Below are 17,218 nucleotides of genomic sequence, written 5' to 3' on the forward strand. Positions count from 1 at the left end.
ACAGTGTTGGCAAAAAGTCAAATGAAACCATGGTGATAAAAACATAAAGCCTTGCCTTAAGTTTCAGAAGCTCAATTTAGCTCAACCAAAGCAGAAAGAACGTAAAGTAATAATAATGAAACAGAAACCACAAATAACTTTTGAAAATCTTTTTTGTACCACTAAGAGGTATTTTTCTGTCCTCAAAACCCTTCACATCTTAGTTTCAGGGCAAGCTCTCTCTTGATGTTTTGGGCTGGATAATTCTTTGCTGTGGAGACTGCCATGTGCCACGTATCAGATATTTAGCAGCATCCCTTGTCTCTACCCACCTGATGCCCTAACATCCCTCACCTCTCCTACTCCTAGAGTTGTGAAGACCATAGGTTTGTATAGGAAACTCTGGACATTCCTTCATTCATTCTTTCCAGCATTAACTCACTCCATACTGGGTGCCAGGCACTAGCTATACTCTCCCACTTTCACATTGAATGACGTCACAAAGACGATCGGGCCCTCTCATACATAGTCCTCTGATACAGCTCTGCAAAAAAGAACACCAGTTTGGTAGAACATGGGATCTGACAGATTATTAAACATCTCCAGTTTGCTGGAGCAGAAGACCCTCTGGTCTGGAGAGAAAAGACAGACTGAATACTGGTCATGTTACCAGTTGTCATCTTAGGGCAGGTACCTGACTGTCCAAGCCTTGATTTTCTCCATTTACTGATAAAAAAAAAAAAAAAAAAAACTACTACATAGTGTTTTGAGTACTAAAGATAATATAACTTTCCATGAATCATGTGCCTACTATTAATCATGTCCATTATTATTATTATTTTCTCCACCATCATGACTGTTGTGAATTGTGTCAGAGAATCTGTGACATTACCTTGTATCTTGAGTTCAAACCAATATGAACTGATGGAATATATTATTTATACTGGTATACAATTTATTTGAGCCACATAAACAAGGTCATTTTATCCCTTCAAAATTAGGAGTTGAGAGTTCACCTGAATATGAAATATGAGTCATCGGATTTGAGGGCCCTATTATCCTCTGTACTTTCCTAGACTATAAATTCGATTTTTCTACTTCTGTTTATTAACATAAACATACCCATATACATACATCTAATTACTTGGTTTCTCATTTCAATACAACCCACCTATAATTCTATTTAGCCATCTTTTGATGTAAACTATTTGTAGCTGTCTTGTCTTGAAGAAAAAGATCATCTTTCATCATCATTGGGGTCTGACATCCTTAGCCTAGATTAATATGTCATTAAATTCTGTGGAACACCTCTAAAACAATTTCAGGGTTTTTTTCTTCCTCCTTAAAAAGCAATATGTGGTCAGGGTATCTGATGTCAAAAATACAAACAAATGAAAACAATAAAATTTAAACTTTAATAGCCCTTCCCTGAGGCATATCACTACTAACACACACATACATACACTCAAATGCATCCATATTGACAATTCAGAGGAATTACGAGATACATGTAACATAATTTCTACTTTACAGGTTTGCACAGAATACTAGGGAAGCAAACGGAAGGTTTCTTATTCACTTTTGGTTGATCATGAAGGCCTCCTGGTGGTGCGTCCTAAAACATGAGAAGTTAGCTAATCAAAGGGAGCAGGATGGTGAAATGAGGAAGGTAAAGATTGTAGCAGAGGAAGACAATTGGGTGAGCAAAACCTGAAGTGGAAAGAGTGTGAGTAGTCCTGAGAGGTCCAGTGCACCCTGTGTGGCTAGGATGTTGGTGGCACTGAGAATGTGGAAGGTTGGTGACATGAACAGGAAAGAATATGCAAGACTCTCTAGACCATGTGAAGTAGTCTGCTATTTCTCCTGAGAGCAGCGAGAGCCACTGAGGACTTTAAACAGGAAGAAGATATATGTAGGTCTTTGTTTCATAAAAATCATTTATTGGGACGCCTGGATGGCTCAGTTGGTTAAGTGTTAGACTCTTGATTTTGGCTCAGGTCATGATCCCGGGGTCATGGGATCAAGCCCTGAGTCTGGCTTCAGGCTCAGCAGGGAGTCTCTCTTTACCCCTCCCTCTGCTCATGTGCGCATGCTTGCATGCTCTCTCTCTCAAGAAAAAAAAAGTCATTTCTTATGGGGAATGGGTTGGAGAGAGCTATAGTGAAGCAGGGCAGTGTTAAATGGTTGTTTGGTAACTTGGGTCAAGAAGAGACGGACCTAATGGCAGTGAAGCTAGAGAAAAGTGGATGAATTTAAGAGATATTTAAGAAGTAAAATTGTTCTTTTTTTAAAAGGATAATTGTTTTGATAAGAGTGCTAAGAAAAAGAAGGGAGTCAAAAACAATAGTCTGTGAATACTTCTGGTTTAAATCAAACTACCTCACAGAATCTCCATTTCCAAATACCTGACAAATTGAACCAGATCAGCAAAACTCCAGTTCTCTCCCTGCGTCTCACTAGATGCATATAGAGCATATTTATATTTTGTGTATGTTGTATATGTACATAAATGGACATGTGAAAATATACAAATATATAAATACATACATACGTGTGTGTGTGTGTGTGTGTGTATAGCAAACAAACAGGAGAAGGGGCCCAGCCCAATGCCCTGAAATTCAAAAAGTGGCAGCCAATGAGAGAAACCCAAATTCCCAAAGTGGAACAAACTACAGGAAAACTCCTACCTTGTCCCCAACCTCTGACACTTATCAATTAAGAAAAATAAATAAATAAATTACGATAATTCTTACTGCCACTCCCAGTCTGGAAGGAGGCAGACCACTTGGGCGTTCTGAGGCCTACGAGGAACGACGCCTGGCTGTTCTGCAGAAGTGAAGTTTCCTGAATGGAAGAAGGACATGAACACCAAAGTGCCTCCATAGGTGCAGAACCTACCCCTCAACCAAGTACGGCGGAGCCCTAAAGAGTGCCTATAACGAAACCTCAGGCGTGATCACAGATCTGGTTGTTTTCAGTAAGCACAGCTCTGCACTATCCCCCAAGGCCCTGCTCCTATCGTCACGCCTGCGGGCAAGGACAGAATACAAAGCAGTGTTCAAAAACTGTCCCTCTTTGGGTAGGTGGTGATGAGCATGTGTTCTTCACATAGTGAGATGTTAATCAAACAGTTCTCTACACTGATGCAGCAAAGGAAAGACCTGATGAACTGCCACGTCTGCCAAAAATGGCACAGCACACCAGCACGTGGACTGAAGCGAGTCAACTAACAAAAATACATCATTCTTTAGAGCCTGTAAATTTAACCCTCAAGGACCTGAAAGCATGCTGAGGTATAAAATCATTTAATCAGAACATTTATATGAGAGCTTTGTTAAGCATCTGACTCTTGATTTCGGCTCAGGTCATGATCTCAGGGTCGTGGGATCAAGCCCTGCATCAAGGAGTCTGCTTGGAAATTCTCTCCTCTGCCCTACCCCCCAACTTGCATTCTCTCTCTCTTTCTTTCTGTTTCTCTCTCTCTCTTTCTCTCACATAAATAAATCTTTTTGAAAAAAAGAGCTTTGTTCAATGTAAGGATGTTAAGACAAAAGAATGACATGGGTAGGGAAACCATAGTCCTTAAGATATAAAATTATTTATTTACAGAAAAAAAATAAATTCAAAACATCAAGGAAATGGAAAATTCAGTTAACGAGTATAGAGAAATGGTCGCTCCAAATGCTGCAAATGTAGATGTGAAGGATAGCATGTAGAGCAATCAAAGCTAAACTAATAAACCTGAAGAACAAAGAGTGTCCAACATGGGTATTGTTGGTAGCTCTAAATAGAAAACTCCACAAATGGTACAGAAAAGACATTTTAAAAAGTAACACAAAAAAACAAAACATTTTCCCAGAAAGGAAGAAAGGAGGAGGAAGAGGGGAAGAGAAGGAGAAGAAAGACACACACTACACAAAAATATTTATGCAGAACTAGCTCTCTCAGGCATTGTTTTAGGTACCCTAAATATGCTAACTCAATATGAAAAATACTATTATTATCTTTATTTTTGATGCCAAAATTGAGGCATAGAGAGGGAAGTAACTTGCCCCAGGTCACCAAAAAAAAAAAAAAAAGGCAGAGCCAGAATTTAAACCTAGGTAGACTGACATTGGAGAATGAAAAAACACATGTTTCAGGAAGATTGGAACTGAAAATAAGTGAATCACTATCTGAACACTTGAGGCAAGAAAAGAAAAATTTAAATTATCCCTATTGTCAGAATTATCCTAGTGATTCCTCAAATCGAAATACATTTTTTCTATATTCTGTGATATCAAACTTGTCAAGACAGCAGGATACCATCTCCCCATCCCACCTCCGGGCTCTATCTGCTTCTTCACTTAGATCAGAGGCAGTTTTCTACATGATAGGCCATGACCTTATAAATTATTCCCTAACCTACCCCCAAACAGTGACTACAGATGATGCCCAAAGGCCACAAGTCTCAGTGACACCTTTTGTGAGCACATGAGTAGATATTCTATCTTTACCTTTAAGCATAAGCAGACAACAAACAGTTAAAAGGTAGCTGAGGAAAGCTACTTTTGTGAAAGAAAAATAGCAGGTAGACAAATGAAACTAAAAGAAGACAGATTATACAAAGAAGAAATGTTCAAAACCTACCATTAAAATTGTAAGAGAAATTCGATGCATTAAACAAGAAGAGCCTCCCGGTTTCAAAATTAATACGAAGCTACAGAAATCAACCGAGTGTAGTATTGACATAGATAGATAAAAGCCATTACCTGCCTAACCTTGAGAAAAAGATCGAATTTCAATTGAAGAACACTCTATAAAATTCTGTTCAATAATCCTCAAACCTGCTAAGGTCAAAAAAATAAGGGAGGTCTGAGAAATTGTCACAGACCACAGGAGATGGAGATGCATGAAGAAGATTAAACGTAAAGGAGTGAGACCCTTGAACAAAAAAAGGAAAGTTGAAGAAAATAGTGAATTCTGAATACATTATTAAATCTAGTTACTAGGGACGCCTTGGTGGCTCAGTGGTTGGGTGCCTACCTGCAGCCAAGGGCAGGATCCTGGAGACCTGAGATCGAGTCCCACATCAGGCTCCCTGCATGGAGCCTGCTTTTCCCCTCTGCCTGTGTCTCAGCCTCTCTCTGTGTCTCTCATGAATAAATAAATAAAATAAATCCTTAAAAAATAATAAATCTAGTTATTATAATATACTAATGTTGGCCCCTTAGTTTTGACAAACACACAACAATAACATAAGATGTTGACAATAGAAGACACTGGGTGAGAGGTACTCAGGAACTCTTTGTGCTGTCTTTACATGTTTTCTGTAAAACTATTCTAAAATTAAAAGTTTTGGGAAAAATAATGGATGTTTACGATGATGTCCACCTAATGTTGAAAATGGTTTTCTTGGGGGGGTAGGAGGTTGGCATCTTACTCTTCTTTTTCTTTTCTTTTTTTCTTTTCTTTTCTTTTCTTTTCTTTTCTTTTCTTTTCTTTTCTTTTCTTTTTTTCTTTTCTTTTCTTTTTTCTTTCTCTTCTTTCTTTCTTTTCCCTTTCTTTCTTTCCTTTCATCTGTTCTTTATTGCATAAGTTCTTTACAATAATCATTTCTTTAGACAGTTTTGTTTTTAGTTCGTGTCCCTTAAAAACAAACCAAAACTCAACAGTTACGAAGCCCAGGTTTCCAGCTTGGAGTACTAGATAGACCGTGGTTACGCTAGCTAGCTAGTGCTGTAATGTCACTATGAAACAAACTACTTCAAATTCAATGGCTCCAGTGAACATTTATTTTTCTGTGGTTTCATGAGTTGGCTCTAATGGATTTGGCTCTAATTGGGTGGGCTGAGCTCTAGGCCGCTGGTTAGAATTAAGTGGACTCCGTGTGTCTGTCGTTCTTCTTGGACTACCTATTGGTTATCTATTAGGTTTCCTCATGGTGACTGGTAAGGCCACAAGAGGATGAGAAGAAACCCATGATGTTCCTCAAGGCCTGGACCTCAAAGTGGCCACTGTCACTTCACCAACACCATCAACCTCTGCAAGTCACGTGGCCAAGGTCAACATAAATCAGCCAGAAAAAAAATAAATCCTACCCTTTCCAGTGGCTAGTGGTGTAAGTTAAGGAATATGGCTGTGCAACATAGTGAGGAAAGGCCTTGGTAAATTGAGTGTGACGGTTCAATCTGCTGTAGTCGTGTAATGTGCTGAAAGGAAAACAAAGTCATCCCTTACCGATATTTTCCTACAAAATAGCCATCAAGCAGTCCGTTTTATCCTTTCTGGAATCAGGGGTAGGAACCCTGGTAGTCGGCCCCTCAGAAAGTATCAACCCACTCCCAGAGCAGGGTCGCCCCATCTCTTCCTTTGGGGGTAGTGGCGAGCGTTCAGATTCTGGCGCACATCACCCCTCGCACTTACAACAGTTAATGAAGAGTAGAGCCATTATTGACGTGGCCCCACTATGAGTCTTCCCATCAACAAGCATCTTGGAATATTTAAAGAACTGTGGCTTTCTTCCCATAAACCCTGATCTTTTATTTACCTTCCTTTTCCAAACTCAACTAGTCTCTTGGCTTTCCAAAAGTATTCAGCTAGGATTTTCATCTCATGATAATAATTAAACTCTCAAGTGTTACCAGGTCGAACAAAATCCATACCCCATGGGAACAAGAGCCGATGTCTCTGAGCCTCTCTTTCCCATTCTGTAAAATGGAACATTCTGTAAAATGTCTGAGCCTCACCTTCCCATTCTGTAAAATTAACACATGTCCTTCCTTCATTGAGTGATTTATTTTGAGACTCAATGACTTAATTCACCGGCAAACACTTTAGATTTTCTACATTGCTCTATGGATAGAATGCTTTCTTAATTAAAAACTAATTGAAGTCGGTCTGTATATTCCGGAAATTATTACAAAAACCTGATTTGACCAAAGGGTTAAAGGGAGGTAGCTTCGTTTTTCTTCTTCTCTTGTCAAACATATTGAACTGCAGAATTCAGTCTCATCAATTTCTTTTGCCTTTTTCTGACAGAGAACGCTGTTGGCAGACATCCAGTAAGAACAAGTTTTCAGGCTTTGCCCAAAGGAAGTCTGTGATATTATTCCTCGGGCAAATTATTCAGCTTCTGGTTAGTTGCTTTGGAAATTAATATACAGCAGTATATTGCTAATAACTTAATTTAATGTTTTATTGCTTCATACCTAATCTTATGTTTTTATTTATTAATAGGTATTTTGCATTTTAAATAAAGAAATGTCTTTCGCTTCCATTATTCATTACTCATTTAGTGTTAAACTGAAGGTTAGATGTGACAGGAATAAAATTTTCTAAATAATAATAGTTTGGGTAAAATATTCCATTATATCACCTGCATTAAGCCCTCTAGAAACTCCACAACTGGATATTAGCTACAGTCTAGTTATATGGCTATCCCATGGATTGCTTTTGTGTACAAAACTGTAACTTTAATTAAATGAAAGAAATTGCTACTTGTGCTTTATTTATGAATTTTTCATGAGAGAATAAAACAAAAATAAGTTTCAATACTAATAAAATATAAAATATATATATTTCCTTCATCTACAATTTATATATTGGTTAACTGTAATAAGAATGCACTAGTATTTTTCAAAGCCCAGACAATGATGAATAGCTACTTACTTTAAAAAAAAAAAAAAAAACCTCTAAAACAAAAAAGCAAATAAAAATATTAATGGCAAGTGATGCAGATGATTTGCACAATGTACACTTTGCTACATAGAACCTGCGCCATTGACTTATTAGTGGTACTGATGATGATAGGAATTCCACTTGATACTTTCATGGCAAAAAAAAAAAAAAAAGGCAAAAAGATAATATTTCTTCCCAAAGTGGGTTAATTCTGTCATGACTTCTCAGTTCTAAAACTCACAACCTGCGTAGCCCAAACACGGAAGTGAAGGGGATCAGCAGAGATGTCAACTGCTGCAGAGCAAAAGTTCCAAAAGGAGGAGGGAGAGCCAAGGGGGCAACGGAGGACTCAGATAAAGGCAGAGTTTCCACACCCCGACCACTCACTATTCCAACAGCCACTGACAGGAAGCCGCAGAGCCATTCCGAGGTACATCCATGCACACCTACGCTTCTGCCCCACCGTGTGCTTCAGGAACACTCTGCTTCAGAACAGAGCAGAGAGGAAATGTGACTGAAATAGGGGGTAGACAGGTTGAGAGCTGAGGCCGAGAACCAGACGGCCCGCATCCACGCTGGCTCTCCCAACCCAGTAGCTCTGTGACCTTGCACAAGTCGCACACCGTTTGTGCTCCCACCTCACCGGTAAGTGCGTGTTAGCAGCACCCCTCAGTGGGTCGCTGTAAGGATCCAAAGAACCTGCTGAAGCACTTTTTTTGTACAGAGCCAGAATGGATCCTAAATATGTTAGCTTTAGTGTTTGGTTTATTCGAGAATTATTCTCTCCAGATAATTTACATGCCAAAGTGTGTTGGAGGCATATACAAACCACTGGCCGAAGGTGTGTTTCGACGATGTCTGTCTGGTTTGGATTAACATAGGCAAGATTTTATAGTAAAATGTTCAGTTTTGAGTTATGGGTAATTGGGCTTCTAAATCGCTTACGTCCGTTGAAGAATTGCCAAATCTTTTATTTTTGCTTCAGTCAGCACAATCTAACATATTAACTTGTTTTTCACTCTGGCTATTTACAGTCCAGCACAATGGTCTGATAGCCAAAGGAGCCACAGAAACACCACCAAAGCACGCAATCTCACACGTCTGTTAAAAACCCTGGTTTGGCCAAAAATCATCAATATTAGGGGGCCATCTGGGAGATCATTTAACCAAAAGGCAAATTTGAAATGGAGGCATAAAGATTATAATATTTCTCATATTACTTATGTGAGAAAAGATATTGCTGCTTCTGTTCTTTTTGGTTTAGATTATCCAGAAGATCTCAGTCAATTCTGTTTGGCAAATGGAGTTAAGACCATTAAATAGTGAAATATCCTGGAATATTTCTGATCTATTCCATATGGATCCATCTCCATGGGCTTTTCCTCAGAAGTCATTGGGATGACTGCCTGGATTTCAAAATTGCAATTTGATTTATGCTACCCAATTCATTTAATCCCCACTTGTATGTGTGCACTGTAATTCCCATCTGGGTACACACAACCCACCAGCCTGGAGTTTGAAGCAGACAAGTAATTTCATTTAACAGCTGTTAAATAGAAGAATCCACAGGTAGCTTTCATTCAAATGTTAATTGCTCTCACTGCTTTGCTCATAAACTCCCCCTGAAGTCAGTACTTTATGCTCTTATTGCAGGAAGGTAGAAAAGTAAGAGGAGTTACAGGCATCCTGGCAGAAAGGGGTGGTGGATTCAGTCTTAGGACTGACTGTGCCTAGGCCCCTGGAACCGGTAGCAGCACGGAAATCAAACAGTGATGGATGCTGGTTGGGCAGTAGCTGCGTCCCAGATGGTAAGAGTTCGAAAAAAGACTCCTAGGGCCCCGGTGGTGAGGCAGTCGGAAAATATTTGCAAATTCAGGTTGTTAAAAGAGGCTGGAAGGAGTAACTGGCAAATTACCAAACCATAAAACTGTGCTGAGCCAGGACAGAGGTAGCCTGTTGACAGCTGTTTTGGAACACACCAAGTGAATTAAGAGTGGATTTGGAACTAAATAAGTGAACGTGGTGATTTTATTGGAGTCAGCCGTTTTGAATGTTGCATAGACAATCACTTTGTACATGGTTTCTCAACAAAGTGCCCTGAAGGGATATTGGATTATCTTTTACCAGCAACTGTTCAGAGGAAACGAGTAGCCCGGGGGGGGGGGGGGGATCAGTTGCATGATTTGGAGTAAGATTGCCACTCTGGACCTCAGTTTCTTTTTCGGTAAAATGTGATGATTACGCTAAATGGGTCTCTGAGGTTCCATCATGATTCAACTCTTGGATTTCCAGCATTTGACTATCTCTAGGGTCACGAAAGAAAGAAAGAAAGAAAGAAAGAAAGAAAGAAAGAAAGAAAGAAAGAAAGAAAGAAAGAAAGAAAGAAAGAAAGAAAAAAACAGGTATCAAGTACTCTTATTCACATACAACAAAAATGTTAATCTGCGACTGAACGGGCTAGGGAAACACTCATGATCATCACTGAAGGGACGTTAGGTCTCAGTAAATAAAGATATGATTAGGGTCCAAGCGTGTGATCTAGGAAAAATGAGGACTCTCTGAGGGTAATGCCTCAGAATTCTTAATCCCTTTTGTCCATTTAGCTCAACCATACAAATTTTCTACATTTATAAAGTATCATGAAGTACTTACTTTGTGCCACATGCTCTTAAGATGCAAGTGCATACACAAAAACTAACAGCTGGTAATACAGATTTCATTCGTTTTTTAATTTTTTATGTAAATGCATAAGATTTCATTCACATCTCCACTTTCATTTTAGGTTGTGGGCACTTCTGAAGGACAGAATTATAGACAATTGTTTTTACAGTCACTTTACGAACGTCTTGTTGTTGATGGAGGTGACAATGATGACAAGAAAGCATTTCATCCCAAGTATTTTCCCATCTTGCTGCCATCTGAACATGCATGCTATTGGCCACAATTAGAGATTTGGGGAATTCAGTCACTCTTTCGAAAGTCTTGAACCTACAGACAGGGGATACGTGTGGGGGTAGGGGAGGGGGGAGTATTCAAAGACAATTTACCAGTCATGGCAACTGATTTTGATATGCTGTGTGAGCTTATAAAAATTTCACTTCATTCATAACATTCATGATTATTAATCCTCATGAAACTTCCAGACTCTGTTTTTTCAATGATTGTTTACACATTAAAATTGCAAAAAAATATATGCATACAGAAAATGTGGGCTCACCTCGTTTGGAAAATACACAGACTATAGAAGATAGGTAGACAAATGATAGATAGATACTCTCGTGATTTGCAATTCTTCTAATAGTTTTTCTTTCTCAATGTGCTTCCCTTCTATTCATTTGCTTTATTAGCCACTCTTATTTACTGCTTCTCTATTTGCCCATATTTTCCGTCTTCACCCCATTCTAAGAAATTCCATTTCTGCAAGTTCCATTCATTCCATTCATTCTTGCGCCTATATCCTCATACATAACTATACAGCCACGAATTACTCCATAGCACGGTAGAGAGTCCCCAGGAGACACTGCACACAAGCTCACAATCCAGTCCCAACTCACTGGATGCTGCTCCACTGGGAAGCACATTTCTCCACCAAGCTCATCCCTACAATGTAAATCCTGTTATTAGTACAACAACCACTACCAATACCTTCTGCCCCCATCAGTGGAGCTCTGGAACCCAAGACATATAAAGGGACGTGGCTCTCTATTACAGAGCTCCCCAAAATAGCCAGGTCACCACTGTTACCAAGTGTAAGGAGGGCCCGCTGGAAGGCCAACAAACACTCTTTCTCCTTCATCAAGAATATCTTGCCATGAGAAAAAGAAAAATATCAGCTGAACTAAAAAGTGTGTCCATTGACATGGCTTATGATTTGTGTTCTGACTCAAGCTCCTTTCTTCATCACAGACCAACTGAAACACTGACACCAGCACACGGACCACACTGCATAGCTCTGCTCTACTGAGAAGTGAGGAAGAACAATGACTCGCTCCGTTCTGATCTGCAGAGCTTCAGAGGGTACCTGGGAAGTAATGCTGACGCCCAGTGCCTGAAGTTTCAGGGAAAGAACACTTTCATGTTTGTTCAAGTGCAAGGACTCACACTTGAGTCCAGTGAGACGAAGCTGGGATAGTGTCAAATCCCAGGCTCTCTTCACCATCAGCTCACTCTTTCAGTCACAAAGTTCTTCTCGTTGGCAAGCTTAAGCCAGACTCTTTCCTCCCTTAGGGTAATGTCTCTTCACAGAGGCTCCCTGATCTTCCAGTAAAGGAGCCTGTGGCAAATCTGTCCCACCAGTTCACCAGACAGGCCTTCATCCCACTGGGGACACAAGCTGGTAAGCAACTGGGACTCAAGCTGGATTCCTCCTCAACATCCTTACTCATTTGTTCACCCGGATGGAGGAATGTGTGAAGTAGTACATGAGGGAGGGTGGAAGTGTGGACTGGGCATGGCATTCACAATAAGGGACCTGGAGAATAATTAGGGATAAGATATGCACACAAACACATAAGCTATTACATTAACTCTAATAAGTATAATGAGACAAGTATAAAGTGTTTATAGGAGGCAGATGTGACACGATTAAAAGAACAGAAAAATATCTGAGTAAGAAGCTACATTTGTGGGCAGCCTGGGTGGCTCAGCAGTTTAGCCTTCAGCCCAGGGCGTGATCCTAGAGGCCCGGGATCGAGTGCCGTGTCAGGCTCCCTGTGTGGAGCCTGCTTCTCCCTCTGCCTGTGTCTCTGCCTCTCTTTCTCTGTGTCTCTCATGAATAAGTAAATAAAATCTTAAAAAAAAAAAAGAAGCTACATTTGATCCAACTTTTGAAGCATGTTTGTGATTAGGCAGAAAGGTTAATGCAGGAATCAGAGTAAGAGGACCATGAAACTATTGGACATTTTTAGTTGTGTTATTCGGTACCCACTGGGCCATGCGAAACCAGAATCCATTGTTGATAATCATTTACACTCTGGTCTTTAAGGACTGTATGAAATAAAAACAGCAAGTGGTTCAAGACGTATACCATATCCAGTACATTTTTTTTTTTTTGTCATGATCTTAGCTTACACCATATAAACATTAAAAAAAGGAAGGAACATGATTTATTTCTGGGGTTTTGTCAGACCAACACTTTGAGGATGTGAATAAAAGGACAATGACTGATCGAAAGGATTTGAAAGTTAACTTCATAGCAGCTCTATTTGCACAAGACAGTGATTATCATCTTGGGAGGCCTTACCATTATTTAAGAGCATTTCTCCTTAAGTCAGAGAAAACTTTTATACCATCAGTAATACCCTTGCATGCTTTTCCTACTAACCTTTAATTACTTCCTGTGCTTCTAGTTAGATTGATTGGGATCTCGTTAATGCACTATCTAAAAGCTTTAGTTTATAAAAATGAATAATTTGAGGAAGAATGGCAATTAGGACTTGTTTCTTTAACAGCAATTTCAGTCAATTTAATGCAAACCACTATGGCGTATTTGCTTCCATTTTGAGATTCCTGCTTCCGATTATATTTTATGTAAATTAATTTTTTCACTGATTCCTGAAAAATAAACCTGCAAATAAAGAAACAACATGGTAGTGTAACAACTTAAGATGTTTACATGTATTATCCCATGAAAAGCAACTTCCCTCTCATCATATAATAAAAGATAATGGTTTCTCAGAGGCAGCGAAGAGATTCCACAGACTAACACCAGGGAATATTTGGTTCTAAGCTTAACTCTTGAGAGATATTCTATTCTCCTTAATAAAAGAAAAGTAATAAAGATGACCCTTCATCATCAGTACAGGAAAGGAAAAGTATTGGGGTGGACAACTTGGACCACATTCATCTGCTCTGTCCCCAAGATCCCCTTTTCTCTCAGAGACTCATAAATTTTCAGTGCTGTCATCCTCAGGGAGGATGATGAGTCCCCTCAACAGTGTCAAACACCTTGTTCCTCCTGCACTGTGAAGGCTAGTCTGCAACATTTAGATAAGACTTATGGAAAAAAAAAAAAAAAAAAGATAAGACTTACGGAATGTTGGGAAATAACAAAGGCAAGTCAACGTGGAGACTGTTGACTTCGGATAACCTGACTTGTGATGCATGGCGTTTTCTCTGTAGTCTCAGGTCGCATGTGTCCTTGTAGGACCTCAAGAAAAGGGGGATCCTGTCTAAATCCCTCTCTTTCCAGTGCATTGGTGAACATTTAGAAAGGTCTCATCTTTTACTGATCAATAAGAAGGTATATTCACCAGATGCCTTAAAGTCTAAACAGGGCGAGTAAGCTTAATTCCTGTCTCTCCCCTACTAGTTCCTCAACATCAGTGCCTATAAGAATGACTAGAGAGATGAGAGAAAATGAGAACCTAAAGACCCTAATTCCAGAAAATTAGATTCAGTAGGGCCAGGGTGGTGCCCAGAAATGGATCTTTTAATAGACGCTGCAGGAGGTATTAATGCAAGTTCATAGGGCCACAATTGATAAACTCTGTAGTGACTTTGCTATGACTTTTCCAGATATTTTCTGGTTGTCATCTTGAAGTGATCTCCAGCCGAACCTTTTCTCAAAGTCTCAGGATGGTCTTGCAGTTTCAATAGTCTGAATTTTGACCTTAATGATCTTTTCACAATTGAACTCAGTTACATGTGTATGAGACGGACATAGACTAACACAGGTCCTAAATAGGACCTGCCATCATCTCGCACCACAACCTTAGGAAAGGCATTTATCTATGTCCCTAGATCGAAAAGGTTTGGCTGGATCCAGAGTGTGGTTATTTCCTCCATCATTCAACACACATTTGTTGAGTGTCTGTTATGTGCTAGGCACTAATGCTTCCAATTCATTTTTTAAATAGGGACCTTTTAAATTTTCAAACTATCACAGATCATCCCCTCCAACAGATTGCAACAGATTTTTAGATACTGTTAATTAGGAAAGGATTGTCAAAACACCACTGCAACTTCAGAAACACTTTAAAATGACTTCATTTGATACTGTACGAAACAGTATCTAATTTGGTTTGAAAACTAGTGAGAAATAGTCCGTAGGAGACTTTTTACTTAGCTAAAGAAAAGGATCGGTGTCCATGTGGAATTACAGACCCTACTACAACCCTGAGATCCTCCAGAGACCGCACGCCACAGAGGAAATGACAGGACTAAATACTCTTCAATATTCTCTTCAAGGAACCTTCAATTTGTTGAAAGTCTAAAACTGGGATTATTAATGGAAAATATATTGATAAATTGAAGGAAAATCTTACAGCATACTACTTGATTTCTTTCTCATTTCTTCATTTCAAAATGTCAAAATCTTGCTGAGAGTGAAACAGAATTCTCACACTGTGGACTACTCTGTTCTAAGAAGAGGCCTTTGTGACAGGAGTAAATAGAACCATGAAATTAGCTTAATCGGGTTTATTTAAATCCATCTTAGGCTACACTAATTGATTGTTTTGATTGGCTTGTGCCTATAAAACCAAGCCTAATTATATTAAAAGTATTAGAGTGGCATCTTAAGTGCCCCTCAATTTTTCATGATTATTTCTGGGAACCACAAAGAGTCAAGTGGCCTAATATCATCTTCATTACAATTTGGTTAGTCTCAGCCTCCGGGAGGCATTTTTGTGTATAAATGCTTTATCAGCATGGAGACTAACAATCTGCACAAGTTAATCAATTCAGTCGGGAGTCTGTTAAACTCTACTTAAGTTTATTTTTGTGATAATGTAAGCAAACACCTGGATGGAATTGCTTGGTTTTTAACTTTGTGCATTAGGCATAAATCTGACTCCTATGCTGTAGGGTTCTCAAGAGCAGTGGCCAAGTGTCATTCAATGTGCTGATCCCGGCTCCCATCAGAGCATTTGCACATTGAAAATTCTTCCAAATTTGTGTTACATGAATGAACCAATGAAGGTAAATAAATGCCCTTTCTCTCAGCATCTTTGTATCATATAACAGAGAGATGTGTGCACTCTCTTTTTAAGCCTTTATCCTTCCTGTGCTTTTGTGATGACTATCATCTAGTAAACTAGGAAATGTTAACATTGGTACCTATTTCATTATCCGTCATGGTCCTACCTGCTAAAAGAATTCAGTTCAGTGTTTTCTATACACAAATCAGGTCTCCCACTAAATTGAACAGAATGTCAATTTATTTAACAATAAGCCATTGAATACCATCAATTAAAGGTGAAATTAAGGACAAAAAGAACATTTGGGCTAAAGCCCTACCTGCAAGATTTTAAAATATCCTGGGAGAGGAAAGGCTGATACACAATATCTAACAAACTGTTAATAACTGCTATAAACTGCAGGTGAAGTGTTATGAGAAGTAATTAAATTAGCTATAATTACCTTAACTGGATTTACTCAAGGAAAATGCCTAAAAAATTCAAGCTAATTTCAATAGTCCTATTTCATCTGTTCTTTGTAAGCAAAAGTCCCCATTGACTTTAATGTGTAATAATTCACATTTTATTCACATATCTCTGCTATTTAATTATAACACATAAGTATATAATTAAATGTTCACGCCCAAATCCAGAATCCAAACAAGTTTCTTTCCTTGAAATTGCAAGCCCTTAATTTTATACTCCTGTCTGCCTACCAAGATTTCTAGTATAACTGGGATTCAAGCAACAACTGATACTCGAATGCTGTATGTGGTCTGGGAAAGTCCAATATAGTGAGCCTGATACCCACGTTGTTCACATTAGTAATCATCTGATCCCTGAATTATATAGATGGTATCTGAAGACCTTCTTCTATTCCCAAATTTGCAACTTAGTTTGTGGCATTTGGAAGCAGATGAATTACCTGGTATAGCTTTACTTTTCCACTATAGTTTTAAAGTTTCAATCTCTGTGTTATGTTTGGAGGATACAGAACAATTTATTTTCCTAAGCATCACCAGAATTTTCTACAGTTAGATAGATTTTTAAGGGGAGGAATTATTTGAGGGGTAACTATGACATAAAATCCACTAAAATGTACCTATTACTTCTCACATTGAAAGATTAAAGAATTTAAATAAATGTGGAGAAGAATAATATCCAAACCTAGCACCAGTGCCATATTTATTTAAAAAAAAAAAAAGTGATTATGGGCAGCCCAGGTGGCTCAGCGGTTTAGTGCCGTCTTCAGCCCAGGGTGTGATCCTGGAGACACGGGATCGAGTCCCATGTCGGGTTCCCTGCACGGAGCCTGCTTCTCCCTCTGCTTGTGTCTCTGTCTCTCTCTTTCTCTCTGTCTCTTATGAATAAATAAATAAAATCTTTAAAAAAAAAGTGATTGATAGCAATTTACATCTCATATTGGATAAACAAAATGTTGTCGATCCTGATTAATATTAGAAATGACAATGTATTTTTCAGTTTAATAACATGTACTCCAATTACTTTACCTGCTATGATTAAGGAGAAACCCACAATACACTTGATAATTATAGATGAGATTGTGACAAATTTATTTACCAGCCTGAATTTTTCCAAATTGCTAAGATAGTTGTAAATTATTTAATAATTCCCTGAATGCAAACAATATATTTACTTTAACCAGAGGTGGACTCAGGTTT

Source organism: Canis lupus, chromosome 31 (assembly GCF_048164855.1).
Source record: "Canis lupus baileyi chromosome 31, mCanLup2.hap1, whole genome shotgun sequence".
NCBI lineage: Eukaryota > Metazoa > Chordata > Mammalia > Carnivora > Canidae > Canis > Canis lupus.